This window comes from Bos taurus, chromosome 12, assembly GCF_002263795.3.
Source record: "Bos taurus isolate L1 Dominette 01449 registration number 42190680 breed Hereford chromosome 12, ARS-UCD2.0, whole genome shotgun sequence".
Lineage (NCBI taxonomy): Eukaryota > Metazoa > Chordata > Mammalia > Artiodactyla > Bovidae > Bos > Bos taurus.
Window position 1 is genome coordinate 30209563 of NC_037339.1, and position 18482 is coordinate 30228044.

Sequence of the window (18482 nt, forward strand, 5' to 3'; positions counted from 1 at the left end):
GGAAGGCGAAGACGGGAGCACTTCCGGTGGGCCTCCGCAGAGAGGCGTGGCTTTCCGCTCGGCCGCCGCAGCCGCAGTTGTAGCTGCGGCGACGACTAGGGGCGGGGCCGGTGGCTGCAAGAGCCCGCCATATGTGAGTGGCTGGGTTTGGGGAGGCGACGTTTCTGGAAGCTGCTGGAAAGCGCTCGGGTGGCGGAGGTGACGCCGACGGCCAGGCGGGGGAAGGCGGGGGAGAGTGGGGCGTGATTAAAACTAGTGCGCGGCCGGCAGCGGAGGGATTACGCTAAGGAAAGATTCCGGCGCGTGTCTCGTTGCGCCTTGGCCGGGCGAGCCCGGGTCGAAAGCCGACGCGCCCTGAGTGACTTGGGTGGGCCGGCGGGCGGGCGAGGAGCGAAGGCCCCCACAGCTGGCGGAGGGTGCGATGGAGGGGCTCTTGGCCGGCGCCCGCCCGCAGCGCCGAGGTTTCCGCGTCGGGGCAGGCGGCGCGGGGGCACCATAGTCCGCTCTCATGAAAGCCTCGGTGAGAGCCGAGCTGCCACAGAGCCTGTTCACAAAGGGTCACCACACACGGAGCTGCCCCTCCCTGTCTCCCTAAACCCCAGTCTGCGAGGCTAGGGCCGTTTTTTTTTTTTTTTTTTTACCGGGATTCTGGGTGTTTCTCCTCCTTTCCTCCCTCCCAGATCTTCTCACGGTAAGGGGAGTAGCCGCAGCACGGGGACCCCATTCTTGGCTAGTCAGGGGCCGAGATGTTCCTAGCGCGCTCCTGTCAGCTGCCCTGCCTTGTAACTTCAGAGAAGGGGAGTTCTCTGTGAGTCGATGAGTTTTCAGGCTCTGCTTTCGTAGGAAGGTCCTGTGGCTTCACGAACATCATGACCGCGCGTGCTGTTTCTTGAGTCTTGCATCCTGAATCTTGGGGCAGCATATTCCAGAAGTCCTTGGCTCGGTTGATCCTGCGTCCTAGAATAACATGTTTCTGACCCATTTCCTTACAGAATAGTCACCACTGGCATTTTGGACTGTGGGGCTTTTTTTTAAGTGCTCTCAAGCTAAGTAATTTAAATATTTAATGATGATCGTTTTGATAAGATAGTATAGAGGAAATCAGTCCCCTGTACCAAGAAATCCAGTGAGAAGGATTTTAGTTTTCGTTACTACTGAATGTAAATAGCTAAGAAATGGAACAGGGAATTTGTTTTTTCCAGACTGAAAAATAGTCTGGTTAGTTTTTGTTCACCTTTTTTGTTGTTGTACTAGGTAAGTAACGTGCGGATATACTTGTTAAGATCTAGCTATTAGGTTTTCTTTTTCTTATTTTAACGAATTAGGAAAATATGAGAAAGTAGTATTTCGTTCTGAAGTAGTAGCCAAAACTCAAGGAGATTTACTTCATTTTCACACTTGGTATTTCCGTTTTTAGAATGGAATACACTTTTCTGTAATAAACACTTGCTGAATGTTAATGTCATATATTGAACAAAGTAATTGATTCAGTTAAAATGTCCATACAATTTTAAGATTGAAAATCAACATCCCCAGACTGATTCATATCAAACATTGTTTCCTGCAGAGTTGATTTGTAGTCTTTCAGTGCAAATTGGGTATTTTGCCGAGGAAAAAAATTTATAGTAACAGAAGCAAAGTGGAGGTGGGGCTTGAGTTACGGAAAGAAAAGAATGGATTTTAGTGTGCTCGGTGTTGATTGCAGAGCTTTTTCCATTTGTGAAAAGTAGAGAAAAACATGTAAGACTTTATATAAGATTGCTAATAATATAAAAGTCAATCAGGAGAGGTTGACTAGAAAATTTCCCTTGGTTTATATTAGAGTAATTATAATTAGAGAAAAATGTGTGCATTTCTGCTTATTTCTCACCATTATATTTGGAATCCCTCTTTCTATGAACATTGGTCCCCAAAAAGTGCAGTTATCTTCCCATAGAATTCACAACTGACTGCCGCCATACTCTTGTTAGGCGTATGGGACAGGAGTTTTATTTACCCATTTTCATTAAAAAATAACATGATCTAATCAAATGGAGCTACCTTATTAAATTAATAATTAATGAGCAGCTCTGATAAGAATAGGGTATTGTACAATTAGGATTCCTGCCCCCCACCCCCGCATTGTCAGCTTTTGATCCTCTCTGCTAGGTTGGATTCCTTAGTGATAAAACAAGTCTCTCCAAACTTGGGATATAAAAGCCGCCTGGTATAACTGCTTGTTCTGGTCTCATCCAGAAGATGAGAGTCGAAGTGATTAATCGCGTCTTGTAGCAGCACTGTTGTGAATACAGCCCATATTATCTCTAATACCAACATTCAAAAGGATTTGAAAAGCAAAAGCATTTTAAGCTTGGAGATAGTATTCATTTGGGAGCAAAATGCAACCTGAACTAATAAAAAGGTATATATAGTCTTCATTTATCCATTATGTTTTGCTGAAGAAATATTAATATGCTTGATTATGAGGTGCTGCTCTTGGCCACTGGTATGTAAGGTGTTTTGAAATGGTTTGTGTGCCTTGTGATATTTTTTAGTTCACAGAAATTCTTGTTTCTAAAACATCCAGTCCCTGGGTTTTGGTTAAGCAATGTGAATGTATATTAATATTTTTGGCAGTACACTTGGGCCAGTATTTGCATACTTAAAAATATAAGAAATTTTAGTTCTTGCACTCAGTGAATTCAGTTCAGTTAGGAGGACAGTTAGCATACTGTAATATGTGCAGTGATAGAGATGTACACAACCTATTTGTGAATACAGCCATATAGTGACCACGCAAGAAAGTAGTATGAGAGTTTGATCTTATTTTGTACTTTTAGACTGTAATTTAGACAGAAGGTGACAGCCCATTATGTAACCTAAACTTAATTTGGCTCTGATTTTCACTCACAAAATGAGAAGACAGAAGATAAGGAAGAGCCCTAGAGCAGATGCTGAAATTTTGGATTTCTAATCTTAATTCTTCTGCTGTGTGACCTTATATTCCAGAGCAACATACAGTTCCGAAAGCCAGCAGTGCATTTTTTCTGATGACAGAATAACGTTCAATAAGTAATTGTTGAAGTAATCATACAACACGTTGATTAGCAATCAGGAGGGCTTCAAATCAAAAAATGAAAGCTGATATAGAGGAAACACTCTTTCCTAATTGGGAAAGAGGTGTCACTTTGAGATGAATTTAATAGTCATAAGGACTGAAAGGAAATTAGTATTATTTGGAAGGAATCTTGCATTCCCCAGAGTTAATGCTGTCATTTAATTTAGGCAAGAGAATCTGCCTAAATTTAATTTAGGCAGGAGAATTCTTATCAGATAAGTGTTGGCAGAAACAACAGCAAAAAAATTGAAAAATAGAAGGTTGGGGAATGTTCTGTAGTAACTTCTCCCCTGAAGCTGGCATTGTAGCACATGACCCACACATACTTTTAGGCCCTTCAATTCAGTTCAGTTCAGTCGCTCAGTCGTGTCTCACTCTGTGACCCCATGGACTGCAGCACGCCCAGCTTCCCTGTCCATCATCAGTTGCAGGAGCTTACTCAAACTCATGTCCATTGAGTCAGTGATGCCATCCAACCATCTCATTCTCTTATCGTCCCCTTCTCCCACCTTCAATCTTTCCTGGCATCAGGATCTTTTCTAGGAAGACAGTGCTTCACATCAGGTGGCTAAAGTATTGGAGTGTCAGCTTCAGCATTGTCTGCAATGAATATTCAGGACTGATTTTCTTTAGGATGGACTGGTTGGCTCTCCTTGCAGTCCAAGGGACTCTTACGAGTCCTCCAACACCACAGTTCAGAAGTATCAATTGTTTGGCGCTTAGCTTTCTTTATAGTCCAATTCTCACATCCATACATGACTACTGGAAAAACCATAGCTTTAACTAGATGGACCTTTGTTGGCAAAGTAATGTGTCTGCTTTTTAATATGCTGTCTAGGTTGGTCATAGCTTTTCTTCCAAGGAGCAAGCATCTTTTAATTTCATGGCTGCAGTCACCATCTACAGTGATTTTGGAGCCCCCAAAAATAAAGTCGCTCACTGTTTCCATTGTTTCCCCATCTATTTGCCATGAAGTCTTGGGACCGGATGCCATGATCTTAGTTTTCTGAATGTTGTATTTTAAGCCAACTTTTTCACTGTCCTCTTTCACTTTCATCAAGAGACTCTTTAGTTCTTCTCTTTCTGCCATAAGGGTGCTGTCATCTGTGTATCTGAGTTTATTGACATTTGTCCTGGCAATCTTGATTTCAGCTTGTGCTTTGTCCAGCCCGGCATTTCTCATGATGTACTCTGCATATAAGTTAAATAAGCAGGGTGACAATATAGAGCCTTGACATACTCCTTTCCCGATTTGGAACCAAGCTGTTATTCCATGTCCAATTCTAATTGTTGCTTCTTGACCTGCATACAGATTTCTCAAGGGGCAGGTAAGGTGGTCTGATATTCCCATCTCTTTAAGAATTTTCCACAGTTTGTTGTGATCCACACAATCAAAGGCTTTGGAGTAGTCAAAAGCAGAAGTAGATGTTTTTCTGGAACTCTCTAGCTTTTTCGATGATCCAGCGGATGTTGGCAATCTGATCTCTGGTTCTTCTGCCTTTTCTAAATCCAGCTTGAACATCTGGAAGTTCACAGTTCACGTACTGTTGAAGCCTGGCTTGGAGAATTCTGAGCATTACTTTGCTAGTGTGTGACACTGCTGAGTATTCTCCTCTTTGCATAACTGACTCTCACCCTTCAATTTCAGCTTAAATTTCGCTTGTCAGGCTGTGCACCTATGTAAGCTGCTCTTACTCTCCATCCTTACTCTAATTCCTCATTTCACCTACTGTTTGTTTTCTTCGTAACATGTACTTATATGCTATTGTCTGTCTTCCTACTAGGTGTAAGCTTTGTGAGGGCAAAAACTACATCTGTTTGTTTTTTTTTTTTCCCCATTGTTGTATATATATTGCATGGTACATACTGCATATTTGTTGATAAATAAATTATTTTGGTGGTTCCCAAATTACATGGCTGACCAAACCTGCTTAAAAATGGAAATGTTTTCAACAGTGTATTTCCCCGTGTTCTTATATTTGTTAGTTCAAGGTTGATACAGGAAATGTGTTGATATATATAACTTATGTACTCATCTTCTTGAGCTTTTATTGAATGTGCAAGGCACTGTGCTAAACACTAGGTGAATACAAAGGTGGGTGATGCATAGTCCTCCCTAAAGAGAAGCACTAACGTTTTTAAGCAAACAGCTTTAATGCAAGGCAAAATGAAATAAATGCTAAATTTGTACAAGCAATGATGTATAGCAGCAATGAAGGAAAAAATGATTAATTACAGGAAGGGCCTTACAGAGTTTAATTTTTATTTTGGTCTTGAGATAGAAAAGAGGAGCTGACGTCCTTATAGAGACAAATATTTTAAGGACTTATCTTCACTGTCTTTCACTTTAAAAGTCCTTAAAATTATAACATGGACCACAAAGCAGTCTTATAAAACATTGTCATAAAGCAGTCTTTGAACTGCAAGGAGATCAAACCAGTCAGTCCTAAAGTAAATCAACCCTGACTATTCATTGAAAGGATGGATGCCAAAGCTCTTATACTTTGGCCACCTGATGCGAAGAGCCGACTCCTTGGAAAAGACTCTGATGCTGGGAAAGATTGAAGGCAAGAAGAGAGGGGGGTGACAGAGGATGAGATGATTGGATGGCATCACTGACTAAATGGACATGAGTTTGAGTAAACTCCAGGAGATGGTGAATGACAGGGAAGCCTGGCATGCTGCAGTCCATGGGGGTCGCAAAGAGTTGGACATAGTGACTGAAAAACAACAACAAAGCAATTTTTAATAAAATTATTCTGGCCTTAACATTATACTTCTAAGATTAAGGCTAGCTATACAATTAGCTTGACTGTTTTGACTAGTTTGGTGCTTTCCAACTAGTTGATAAGTCATCAGTCTTAACAGTTGGTTCTTGACTGACTGCTAATGGCAGTTAGTAATTATTTAGTAAACTAAACAATTGAGACAAAACCATAATGATTAAACAGTTATTTTTTGAGTGCTTTTTAAGCCACTGGTGGCCTTTAATGTATGATTCTCTGGCTGTATAACAAGTTAAAATATAATCTGTTTTGCAGTGGTCTAATTTTTTTTTTAAGTCTGCTTTTGCTTTCCTTCTTTTGTGTGTTTTCCTAAGCAAGACAGACCTCCTTCCCAACCTACTAAAAGCAGCAACAGCAGAGCTTTTAGATTGACAGACTTGATTTCATCTTGGCCACTTCTCTTCTTAATCACAGTTCTGCCCCTTTACAATTTTGTTACTTCTGACATATTTTACCCCCTTGAGGCTCAATTTCATCTCTAAAATGAAAATTTCTGCTAATCTCATTCTGTCATTTAACTAGTTTGATGAGTTCAGGCAAATTATTTAATCTGTCTGGGCCTCAGTTTTTCCATATATGAAATGAAATCGTCTCAAACGAGGTAATATATAGGAGAGTATCTACAGTTAAGAAGCCCTCAGCAGATGTTTTCCCCTCATCCTCTTCCACCTCATCCACCTCTTCCATCCCTGTATATCTTTCAAAGTTTGCTTCAAGTTTTGTTTGCTATCATCTTTCCTTTGCTAGCTCATAGCAGGCTCCTTTTTTCCAAAGTCATTGCACCTGCCATGTATATCTTGGGTTGGGGCTTCCCTGGTGGCTCAGACGGTAAAGAATCTACCTGCAATGCAGGAGACCCAGTTTCAGTCCTTGGGTCGAGGAGATCCCCTGGAGAAGGGAATGGCAACCCACTCCAGTATTCTTGCGTGGAGAATCCCACAGACAAAGGAGCATGGAGGGTTGCTAGTCCATGGGGTCGCAAAGAGTCGGACACGACTGAGCAGCTGACTTTCACTTTGACTAGATTCGTATGGATCAGCATTGTTTTGAGAACTTATTAAAAGCGCAGTTATTTGGGTCCCATTCCTGAGTTTATAGGTTTGGCATGGGGTAGGTCTTTGTTTTTACCTTTCTCTTTCAGATGTTCTGATTCTCACAGATGATCATAATTTCTCACATGTTTGGTAATAATTACGTGCTTAAAGTTTATATTTGTTAGGTAATTCTTTATTATGTAACCTTTCGGGTGTTCTAGTTTATATGCCAAATAGACTATACACTGCACAAGGGCACAAAATACCCCTAATAGTTTGTATTTAGTTTAGAAGTTGATAAGTTGCCCCCTCCCCTTTTTTTCCCTTACTGAAGTTTGGATCCAGTTTAGAAATAGGACACAGAAGTCAGATAGATGAAGATTCTGATATAAGTTAATTACTGAAAAAGTTGTTTGGAAAATGTGTCTGAGGTTTGCAGAAACAATGAACTCCCTAATGTGGCACTCCAGAATTACACAGATTTAAACCTCATGTTTCTCTTTCTACAGGAGTAGAGCTTGTCCCACTATATTTACTGTGTGACAGAGGGCAGACGAGAACAAACAGCTCTGTTCAGTGAGACAAGTCGCAAGTGGAAAGGAGACAAGTAGGTGAGATCAGACAAGTATTAGACAAGTAGGCTTCCCTAATAGCTCAGCTGGTAAAGAATCCGCCTGCAATGCAGGAGACTCCGGTCCGATTCCTGCTGGAGAAGGGATAGGTTACCCATTCCAGTATTCTTGGGCTTCCCTTGTGTCTCAGCTGGTACAGAATCTGCCTGCAATGTGGGAGACCTGGGTTCGATCCCTGGGTTGGAAAGATCCCTGGAGAAGGGAAAGGCTACCCACTCCAGTAATCTGGCCTAGAGAATTCTATGGACTATATACAGTTCATGGGGTCGTAAAGAGTCGGACTCGACTGAGTGACTTCCACTTTCACTTCACTTTTAGGTGAGCCTCAGAATTCCTTCTCTCAAACTTGTTATCAGACCAGTTACTCCCTCCTACCTAGGGAGGAATTAGTGAGAAGTTAGAGGTCAGTATGAATATTACCCTAATGAAGTTTCATGTGGAATATGAGAGAGCTTTTTTGCCCTCAATGGTACTCGGTAGGTATTTGTTAGTGAGTTTTGTTTTTTGTTTTTAACTACCTTACATTGCATCAACATGTGATTTTTAATACCTAAATGAGAAGTTAAAGAGACTTATAACTTCAACCAGTTAAATTAATACATGTTATTAAATATTATCCCTGGCTCTGTAAGAAATTTTCCCAAAACTGCCTATAAGACAGCATTTATTATTTCATGCAGTTTTTGATGATCAGGAAATTGGGAGTGATTTAGCTGGGTGGTTCTAATTCAGGGTCTCATGTGGTTGCTTGAGTGTCCTCCCAACATGGCAGCTGGCTTTCCTCCAGAGCAGGTGTCTGAGAAAAAGGCAGAAACCACAATATCTTTGATAATACAGCCTTAGAGTGACATCCCATCACTCTGTTGCACAGACCCACCTTGATGTAATGGGAGGGATGAACACGGTGTAAACAGCAGGAGACCGGGCCCACTGGAGCCCACCTCATACCGGCTACTGCAAATATGTAACATGTTTGATTTTGTTGCCTTACATTGCTTCATATGAGAGCAAGTAATTCAGTAATGTTTAAAATGCCATTAAAATTATTAAAGTACTAAGGGAGTTGTGTGGAAGAGTTGTATTTTTGTATATATTACGGTATAATATCCTAGCTGGAGAACTGAGAGGATGATTTTCTACTGGTTGTTCTTGCCCTCCTGTCAGCTCTGTGTCTAAAGTTTACTTAGTATGATCATGGTCTTCCTGCTAGTCTGTGAAAGTTCCAGTGAGCTACAGGCTGACTTACTATAAGGTAATAATAGCTACAATTTTTATCTTTATATGGTTCTGGTCTTAGGGAAAGTGCTTCTTAAAGTCTGATTCCCAATTTCTGATTTATTCAAGTGAAGGTTTTTTGCAGTGGTAATCTGGGTGAGGTGGACTAGATGACTAGTGAAGGTTATTTGCCTCACTGAAATAGTCTGTAGACCCAAAGGAATTGAAAACCACTCTAAGTGTCAATGATTTGATTAATATTCCAGTGTCAAAGCACTAAAGTCCAAGTAAATGAAATAAAATGGTTAAAAATCGTTAACTGTTTTGCTTTACTCATTTCATCATAATTTAAATCTCATATAACATGCTAAATAGTTTCAGTTTTGTAAGCTAACAGAATTGCAATGCAAGGTAGAGGGAATTTATGTTCATTGAATTAAAGAGTATAAAATTCATTTGTATAAAAAATTCTATTTTTAATGCTTTCCAACACTATGAAAAAGATGATAATTTGAAGGTTGTGGCAGAAAATGTTTTAAGATGAATTGACAGAACACCAAAGAATTGATGCCTTCAAACTGTGGTGCTGGAGAAGACTCCTGAAAGTTCCCTGGACAGCAAGGAGATCAAACCAGCCAATCTTAAGAGAGATCAACCCTGAATATTCACTGCCAGGACTGATGCTTAAGCTGAAACCTCCAGTATTTTGGTCATCTGATGTGAACAGACGACTCATTGGAAAAGTCCCTGATGCTGGGAAAGATAGAGGGTAGAAGAAGAGGGGGTCAGAGGATGAGTTGGCTGGACAGCATCACTGATGCAATGAACATGAACTTGGACAAACTCCAGAAGATGGTAAGGAACAGGGAGGCCTGACATGCTGCAGTCCATGGGGTCACAGAGTCGGACAAAACTGGGTGACTGAACAACAGCAACAATAAATGTTCCTTGAAATTCTAGCTGTAAACGTTGTGTCAATTTGCATTTTAAGTTGCTTAAAGAACATTAATTAAGTTGTTTAAAGAATTTGTACATAAATGACCAGTTAAAGAAGCCAAATATTAATATAGTCAAATTTTTCATCTGTGTTTAACCTGTTTACTATATTGACAGAGGAATGTACAGAACATACCAGCACCAACCCAGTAAACTCATCTGGCTATTATAATTTCCAGTCACGTAGGCATTATTTGACAGCAGCTTTCACCCTCAAGTATAAGGAGGCACTATTTTGCTAATCAGCAAAGAAATTTCAGAGACTTCATTTTACTTTCCAAATGTAATTTGTCATGATTAATCAATAAAATGATATTTGGTTTGGGTACTGATTAGCTTTAAGATGAGATCTCCCATGAATTCTTACAGTAAATGGAGATGATAGTATATTTTTTCTGAATATGGAATATATAAGCCCTGAAATTTGCTCAGTTGAGTATGAAAAAAATCTTGGAATAATTGAGAATTTTCTGAAACTAAAAGACTTTGCAGAGAAAGAGATCAGAAAGTTGGGAAATGTTAATTTTAGGATATTGTGCCAAAAACAATAAATACACTTAACTACCCTCAAAACCTTCCCTTCCAGGACAGAACAAGTTAAATGTCATAACGGAATCATCCAATCCATTCTGTAAAACAGATCTTTTCAAAGTCTTTGAGAGAGACCAAAGAAACGTGATAACAATTGCAGTGCATGGACTTGGATTAAATCTTGGTTTGGGCCGGGGGCTGGGGCCAGGAACCTGCTTTAAAACACAGTGGAAAATTCAAGTATGCCTAGCTATAGAATATATTTGGGAATATAGTTTTCTGAGTGTGTTTATGGCTATTAAAAGAGCCTCTTGATGAAAGTGAAAGAGGAGAGTGAAAAAGTTGGCTTAAAGCTCAACATTCATGGCATCCAGTCCTATCACTTCATGGCAAATAGATGGAGAAACAGTGACTGACTTTATTTTTCTGGGCTCCAAAATCACTGCAGATGGTGATTGCAGCCATGAAATTAAAAGATGCGTACTCCTTGGAAGGAAAGTTATGACCAACCTAGACAGCATATTAAAAAGCAGAGACATTATTTTGCCAATGAAGGTCTGTCTAGTCAAGGCTATGGTTTTTCCAGTGGTTATGTATGGATGTGAGAGTTGAACTATAAAGAAAGCTAAGCACCGAAGAATTAATGCTTTTGAACTGTGGTGTTGGAGAAGACTCTCAAGAGTCCCTTGAACTGCAAGGAGATCCAACCAGTCCATCCTAAAGGAGATCAGTCCTGGGTGTACTGATATTGAAGCTGAAACTCCAATATTTTGGCCACCTGATGCAAAGAGCTGACTCATTGGAAAAGACTCTGATGCTGGGAAAGATTGAGGGTAGGAGGAGAAGGGGATGACAGAGTATGAGATGGTTGGATGACATCACCGACTCAATGGAGATGGGTTTGGGTGGACTCCGGGAGTTGATGATGGACAGGGAGGCTTGGCGTGCTGTGGTTCATGGGGTCACAAAGAGTCAGACATGACTGAGTGACTGAACTGAATTTATAGTTATTACTCTTGCAGGAGAAAAGGCTTTTGTAAGGAGGTGTGTCTGAAGGATATTTAGACTTGAAGTTATCTTCAATGTTCAGACGTATGTATTTGTGTGTTTGTGTGTGTATATATATGTATATAGGAAAAACTAATGTGAAAGTGTTAAAATTTGAATCTCTGGTAGATATAAGGGAATTGTCACACTATAAACTTTTCTATGCATGTGCGTATATAAGTTGGTAGAAAAGAAAATCCCCTCCAGATACTATTGTTTCTTGACTCAGCTTTACAAAGGCTTCAAAAGAGCAGATCATTGTTTATAGCTAGTATTGAGTCCAGGCCACTCAGATTTTCATTCCTACAGCCCCACCAAAACTGTTCATTTCCACACCAGTGTTGGCTTCCTTGCGACTGGATTTGATCGTTTCTTAACCCTCCTTTTCCTTTTGACATCTGAGCGGCATTTGACACTGTTGATCATTCTTTTCTCTCCTCCTCCTACCTCAGGTTGTCTTCTTTATCTTACTAGTATCTTTCACTGGTTCCTCCTCTTTACTTTGGAATGCCTCAGAGCTCAGATCTTGTCTCACTTTACATTTGCTCTCTAAATAACATTAGCCTGTCCCATAGCTATAAATACTGTATAGATGCTAAGAGTTCCAGGTTTATTTCTGCAACCCCAGCCTTGCCCCTGAACTTCAGACTCATATCCATTTGCCTGGTTGATAAGTTTATTCACTTGATGGCTGAGTGGATAGGTATTTCAATTTAGTATGTCCAAAACTTGATGCTTGAATTTCCATCTGTTACTTCTCACTCACAAATGAAAACAAAACTCTTGTTCCCCTACTTGCTGCTCCCACCACCCTCCTCATCTTAGTACAAGACACTTCATCCTTCTAATAGCTCAGGTGAGAAACTTTGGTGTCATCATTGATGCCTCTTTTTCCTTCATATTGTCCATTTAATCCCTCAGCAAATATGGTCAGGTCTACTTTAAAAATATTTAAAAATACATCTAGAATCTCAGCACTTGTCCACCTCTCCCCACTACCATCTTAATCCTAGCCACCATTGCATTACAGGTAACTGAGTTTCTCAACCTCAGTGCTATTGACATTTGGGACCGGAATTCTTTTGGGGAGGAGTGGGCCTTCCTGTGCATGGTAGGATGCTTAAGTGTCTGTAGCGTCTGATGTACTCTGTGGATTTCCAGAATGCTTTAGTGTTTGTGCTGATTCTGTAGGTGACTGAAATTCTCTTGGGTCCACTTGAGCAGGCGCTGTGAGTTGGCAGCTGGCCTGGAGTGAAGGATCTGAGGCCAAGGTGCTGTGTGTCAGCTGGGCCTTTGTCTGACTCCAGGCTATCTCTCCTCATTTGTAGTCTCCCTTGGACTTTTTAACAAGGCAGCGGAAGTGTTCTAGGGGGACGGAGCAGAAGGCGACAAGGTCTAGTCTCAGAAGCTGCACATCAGTTCTCCTGTCTTCCACCACACTGTTTTATGTGTACATCAACTCACATAAACCTCACAACAGTGCTATGAAAAGTAGGGTTATCTGCTGTTGTCACCTTTATTTTTAAAAGGAGGAAACTAGAGCTCAGCACATGTACCCACCAAACAAGCCACAGAACCAGACATGGGTTTTAATCTCTCCTTACCTATCAGCAAACTCTGATGTTACTTTATCTGAGCCCATTTCCTCATCTGTAAATGCAGTTAATACTACTATATAGAATTATTTTTAAGAGTGAATAATTTGCTTTCTAAAATTTATAACAATACATGATACAGAGCAGGTACTCAAAAATGTTAATTTCATCACCTTCCCCTTACTCTTCTCAGGTTTCTTTATTAGGTGAGGGAATGTTTTTATACATATTTGTCTCACCGTCTTTTTTTTTTTTTTTTAAACATGAATGGCCTAGACTAGAATTATCATTAAAGAAGACTGTTGTTAACATTCCAGTAGCTGAGCAGTAATAAAATTCCATTTGACAGAATTCATAATATTTTAAGACTGCAATCTTAGTTTTTCTACCCTAAGATGTTAGTGGCTAATGATCGGTTAATATATTACTCTTCCAGAGATTGTTTACATTTTCAGAGGAAACAAAGTGCCAGTGAAGGAATAGAAGGATTTTAGGATTTGTGGCAAGCCAGTGAGGAAGCTTTGATTAGGAAAGAGACCTTTGGTGCTCCTTGTGGTCCACCCACCACCTTGGGCCAGCCAGCCCTGGCAGGTTATCAAGTGACTCACCACACTTTGTGTACAGTTTATAGATTTGGGTTTCTGCAGAAAAGAGATGCTTTTTAATAAGTTCAGATCATCATGCTGTATTACTTCATTTGCATATGTGACATGTAAATAAATAGAGATGCAGTCATTGCACTATAAATGCAAACAAGAGTGCTGACAATGTGTGGGCCTGTTATGAGCTGAATTGGGCTCCCCACCTCTGCCAAAATTCATATGTTGACACTTTTCACCCCCAGTACTTCAAAATGTGCCTGTATGTGAAAATAAGTTCTTTAAAGGCGTGATTAGGTTAACATGAAATCTTTAGGGTGGATCCTAATCCATTACTTATAAGAACATTACTGGTGTTCTTATAAGAGGAGGAGATAAGGACACAGATGTGCAGTGTACGGAGGGAAGGCCATGTGAGGACCCAGTGAGAAAGCAACTCTGTAAACCAAGGAAAAAGGCCTCAGAAGAAACCAGCCTGCTGATACCTTCATTTTGGACTTCTGGCTGTGAAGAAATAAATCACTGATGTGGTATTTTGTTATTGCAGCCCATGTAAACTGATACAGGGCCCTTTTCATGCTGTTTTTATCATTTCAAAACCAAAAATTTTTGTTATGGGAGAAGTCAGGAATGGGTTATAGGAATCTTTTCTTGATAAGATTTTCCTTCCACTTCTCAATCCTTTTCACCCAGCCCTACATTACTGTATGCCGTTCAGCACTCACGCATACCGGATAGCTGGCTTCTTTCACTTTGTATTTGTAGGTATATTCTCTAAACAAGCTTTAGTTGTTTTTCCTAAGCAACAGGAAAACCTTCCATCTTGTTTTTCTGTCTTCGTAAAACACAGAAGTCCAGTTGAAAAAGAAGAGAGGGCCTGAGCGTTTATGGGGCACCTGTTTTATGCTAGGTGCTACTGTGTTGTTCACTTTGCAGAAGCCAGCTCCTTCAGTGAGGAAACAGCAGCGGCCCAATTTAGAAAAAGAGAAGGAAACGCAATAGCCCGTGACATCATTTTGGAACTTTGCATCTCTTGCTTTGGCCCTGCTTTCTATAGACTTAGCCCTGCTATCAGATCTACAATGCCTGTGATGCCTGGTGATTATGAAAAGTACCTTAACTATTTAACACTGGATGTTAATCATTTTGTGAAAAGCAGCATATCCTTGGGGGAATTCATGGGGAATGTCCCAGGAAATAACATGGGAGGCACTAGTGCTTCTGAGAGTACTTAATTGCCAGTCACAGATAATTTGCATGTGCATCCCTCCTCCTAGAAAGTGAAAGTCACTCAGTTGTGTCTGACTCTTTGTGACCCCCTGGACTATACAATCCATGGAATTCTCCAGGCCAGAATACTGGAGTGGGTAGCCATTCCCTTCTCCAGGAGATCTTCTCAACCTAGGAATAGAATCCATGTCTCCCACATTGCAAGCAAGATTCTTTACCATCTGAGCCACCAAGGAAGCCCCCTCCTCCTCAGTGGAGAGTAACTGAAGGAAAAATGGGGAAAGATGGCTTTAACTCAAGTACTAGATATGAACCTCATTACTCTATAATCAATTGTGTATTACGATGTAATGAGGTTCATACCAAGTATAGTACTTGTTTATGCTAGCTGCGTTATTCCAGTCATCTTTTATGTGCCTTCTACTGATCGCAGAACAATATATTATAGGTGGATCAGACTTAGTCCAACATTTCCATTAGAAAAACAAGCACATGATGCACTATTTTGGGTTGAAGCCGCCTTTGTACATTTGGTGGAGAAGGAGTTTGCCAAAGGTCAGTGGTTACTAGAGAGAATGGAAGCGTATGTGTTCAGTATACCCTCATGGTGATGGTTGGAACCTCATGGGGACGTTCCTTGGTCTGGATCTCTGTTGCCTATTTCAGTAGCATTTATGGGCAGGTGATGCATCCTGCGGTTCTCATTACAACTCTTCTACAAGTCTCACTCCCTCTTTACCATTGACAATCCACTTTTTGTAGTTTTCATCCCCATTTCTTTAAAAGAAGAGATGAAGTTTTCTAAAATCCGTTGTGGAACTTCCCCCAGTGATCCAGTAGTCCAAGTGCAGGAGACCCAGGTTTGATCCCTGGTCAGGGAACTAGATCCCACCCATGCCGCAACTAAGAGTTCACATGCTGCAACTAATGATTCCACACAAAGTGCTCCAACAAAGATCAGAGATCCTGTGTACTGCAACTAAGAATGAATGAATGAATACACAATTTTTAAACAGTAAAATCCCCTGTAATTCAAGGATTCTGCGCTTCTAATTCTGTGAATGGGAGAAAGACTCTGTTGCATTTGAGGTATCTGTTGGTTGGGGGCAGTTCTGCATTTAACTTCATACTAAGGATCATGTAGCAAACAATTGGACAGGCTGAGACCAATATGCACCGGTCTGGAGTGGAGTAAGTGTGAGTGGTGGGTTCCCAGTAGCTGAGTATAACAACCGTGAAGCTTTCTTTGGATACATTCTACCATGCACTCAGTTAAAAGAGGGAAGGGTATTGCCAGACTGTCACATGCCCTGTCGCAGTTATGGTATACTTTCTCAGAGAAGAGCTAAACTTAGACTATACCCCAGAGATAATCACCTAATAGTTGTTTGTCATTGGCAGCCAAGGGAATGGAGTTACTTGCACCTTCTCTGTCCTCCCTTGGTATCTTCTATCTTTTGTGGCAGTTAGCTTCCAAGACAGCCCCCAGTGATCCCTGCCCCATGTTACCTCATGCCCTGGTGATGTCCCCTCCTGTACTAAATAGGGTTGACCTGTGTAACCAGTAGGACACTGTGGAAATGTCAGTGTGTGACTTCTGAGGCTAAGTCCTAGGAGACATTGCGGCTCCCGCTGTGCTCTCTTGCATTGCTCACTCCCAAGGAGGCCAGCTGCCATGTTCTGCATGCACTGGAGCAGCGCTGTGAAGTCCATGAGATGCGGAACTCGGGCTTCCTCCCCACGAACTGGTCTGCGTGTGTGTGAGCCACCCAGGCAGTAGACCTTGCAGCCCTAGTAGCCCTGGGATGACTGGAGGCCCGCCTACATCTTATCTGCCACTGAGTCCTCTTGGGTTCTTGGCCACAGAAGCTCTATGAGATAATACATGTTTATTGTTTTAGGCTACCAAGTTTGGGGAAATATGTTATGCAACGGTAGAAATATCATCTTCGTTGTTTCTGACTCTCTTTTCGATCATAGTTATATCTTTATCTCCCATTAGACTTTAATCTACCAAATGACAGAGTTCAGGTCTTAATCCACTTTTGTAGGCCTTACAGAGGTGATTATGGTTTTCTGAAAATATTTTTAATTATATATGATGAACCTAGAACACCTGGGTTGTACCTGTTGTTTCTGTTTAGAAAGGTTGTAAATTACCTCTGCTATTTTATTTTGGAGTAAATGCAGTATTCTCTATAGGTTTCCCTGAAAAAGAAGTTAGATTGTTTAAACAATGAAAATAAACAAGAACACAATTATTTATATAAGAGAATTGACATCTTAACAAGTGTGTAAGCAGACAGGAGAAGAGACTCACAGCAGAACCAGGAAGGACTGTTGGAGTTGGCTACCTTGAAAGAATATACGGAGAAAAAGAGAATGTCCTTTTCTGATTACCTGTTCTTACTCATTTGAAAGTAATTTCAAACTTATAAGTTGATACGTTGAAAAAACACAACACCTGTATACTTTATACCTCAATTTGTCTATTAAGATTTTTGTCTCATTAGCTTTATCATTTATCTTTGATGCTCCCGTGTGTTCACTCGCAGTGCACATGTGTGGGTCTATATGCACAATGTTGTCTCTAAATCATTCAAGGGTAGTTCATACATCATAGCCCTCGATCCCTAAATTCTTAAGTGTGTAATTCCTGAGAATTACAGTTAACTTGAGTCAATTTAACCTTGATATTTCACTGTTTTTATTCCAGTTTTATCACTTGATCCAATAACATCTTTTATGCCATTTTGCCCCTTCCCAGTATGGGACTGAGTATAGGTTTATGCAGTTAGTTGTGTATCTTTAGTCTCTTTTGTAACATTTCCATAGACTTTGTCTTTTATGACATTGAAATTTTGGAAGAACACAGGCCTTCCCTTTTTTAGAAGAACGATCCTTGTTTGGGATTTGTCTGGTGTTTCCTTGTGATTAGATTCAATATCCTTTTACATTTTCTAAAGTGAGAAAACTATTCCATTCAAGGGATCAGCTCAAAGCAAAATTTAGGTTAAACTTCAGTTCAATTCAGTTCAGTTCAGTTCAGTTCAGTCGCTCAGTCGTGTCCGACTCTATAACCCCATGAATTGCAGCACGCCAGGCCTCCCTGTCCATCACCAACTCCCGGAGTTCACCCAGACTCATGTCCATTGAGTCAGTGATGCCATCCAGCCATCTCATCCTCTGTCGTCCTCTTCTTCTCCTGCCCCCAATCCCTCCCAGCATCAGAGTCTTTTCCAATGAGTCAACTCTTGGCATGAGGTGCCCAAAGTACTGGAGTTTCAGCTTTAGCATCATTCCTTCCAAAGAAATCCCAGGGCTGATCTCCTTCAGAATGGACTGGTTGGATCTCCTTGCAGTCCAAGGGACTCTCAAAAGTCTTTTCCAACACCACAGTTCAAAAGCATCAATTCTTCAGTGCTCAGCCTTCTTCACAGTCCAACTCTCACATCCATACATGGCCACAGGAAAACCCATAGCCTTGACTAGACGAACCTTTGTTGGCAAAGTAATGTCTCTGCTTTTGAATATGCTATCTAGGTTAGTCATAACTTTCCTTCCAAGGAGGAAGCGTCTTTTAATTTCATGGCTGCAGTCACCATCTGCAGTGATTTTGGAGCCCCCAAAAATCAGTCTGACACTGTTTCCACTGTTTCCCCGTCTATTTGCCATAAAGTGATGGGACCAGATGCCATGTTTCAAAGGAATTATTAGAAG

At 40.8% G+C, this 18482-nt stretch overlaps 1 protein-coding gene across 6 annotated transcripts in view; it reads left to right on the forward strand.

Annotated features, from left to right (window-relative positions):
• The first annotated feature begins 12 nt into the window (after nt 1-12).
• The window catches only part of HMGB1 (high mobility group box 1), a 124493-nt gene continuing 106023 nt past the window's right edge, over nt 13-18482 (forward strand). Inside the window, exon 1 of one of the 6 annotated variants that reach the window (XM_059891959.1) lies at nt 13-133. The gene's annotated coding sequence lies outside the window, so the exon portion shown is untranslated. Of the gene's footprint in view, nt 199-544; nt 692-18482 lie in introns of those variants that run through there. The other 5 variants (XM_059891962.1, XM_059891965.1, XM_059891963.1 and 2 more) reach the window with 5 other exon arrangements.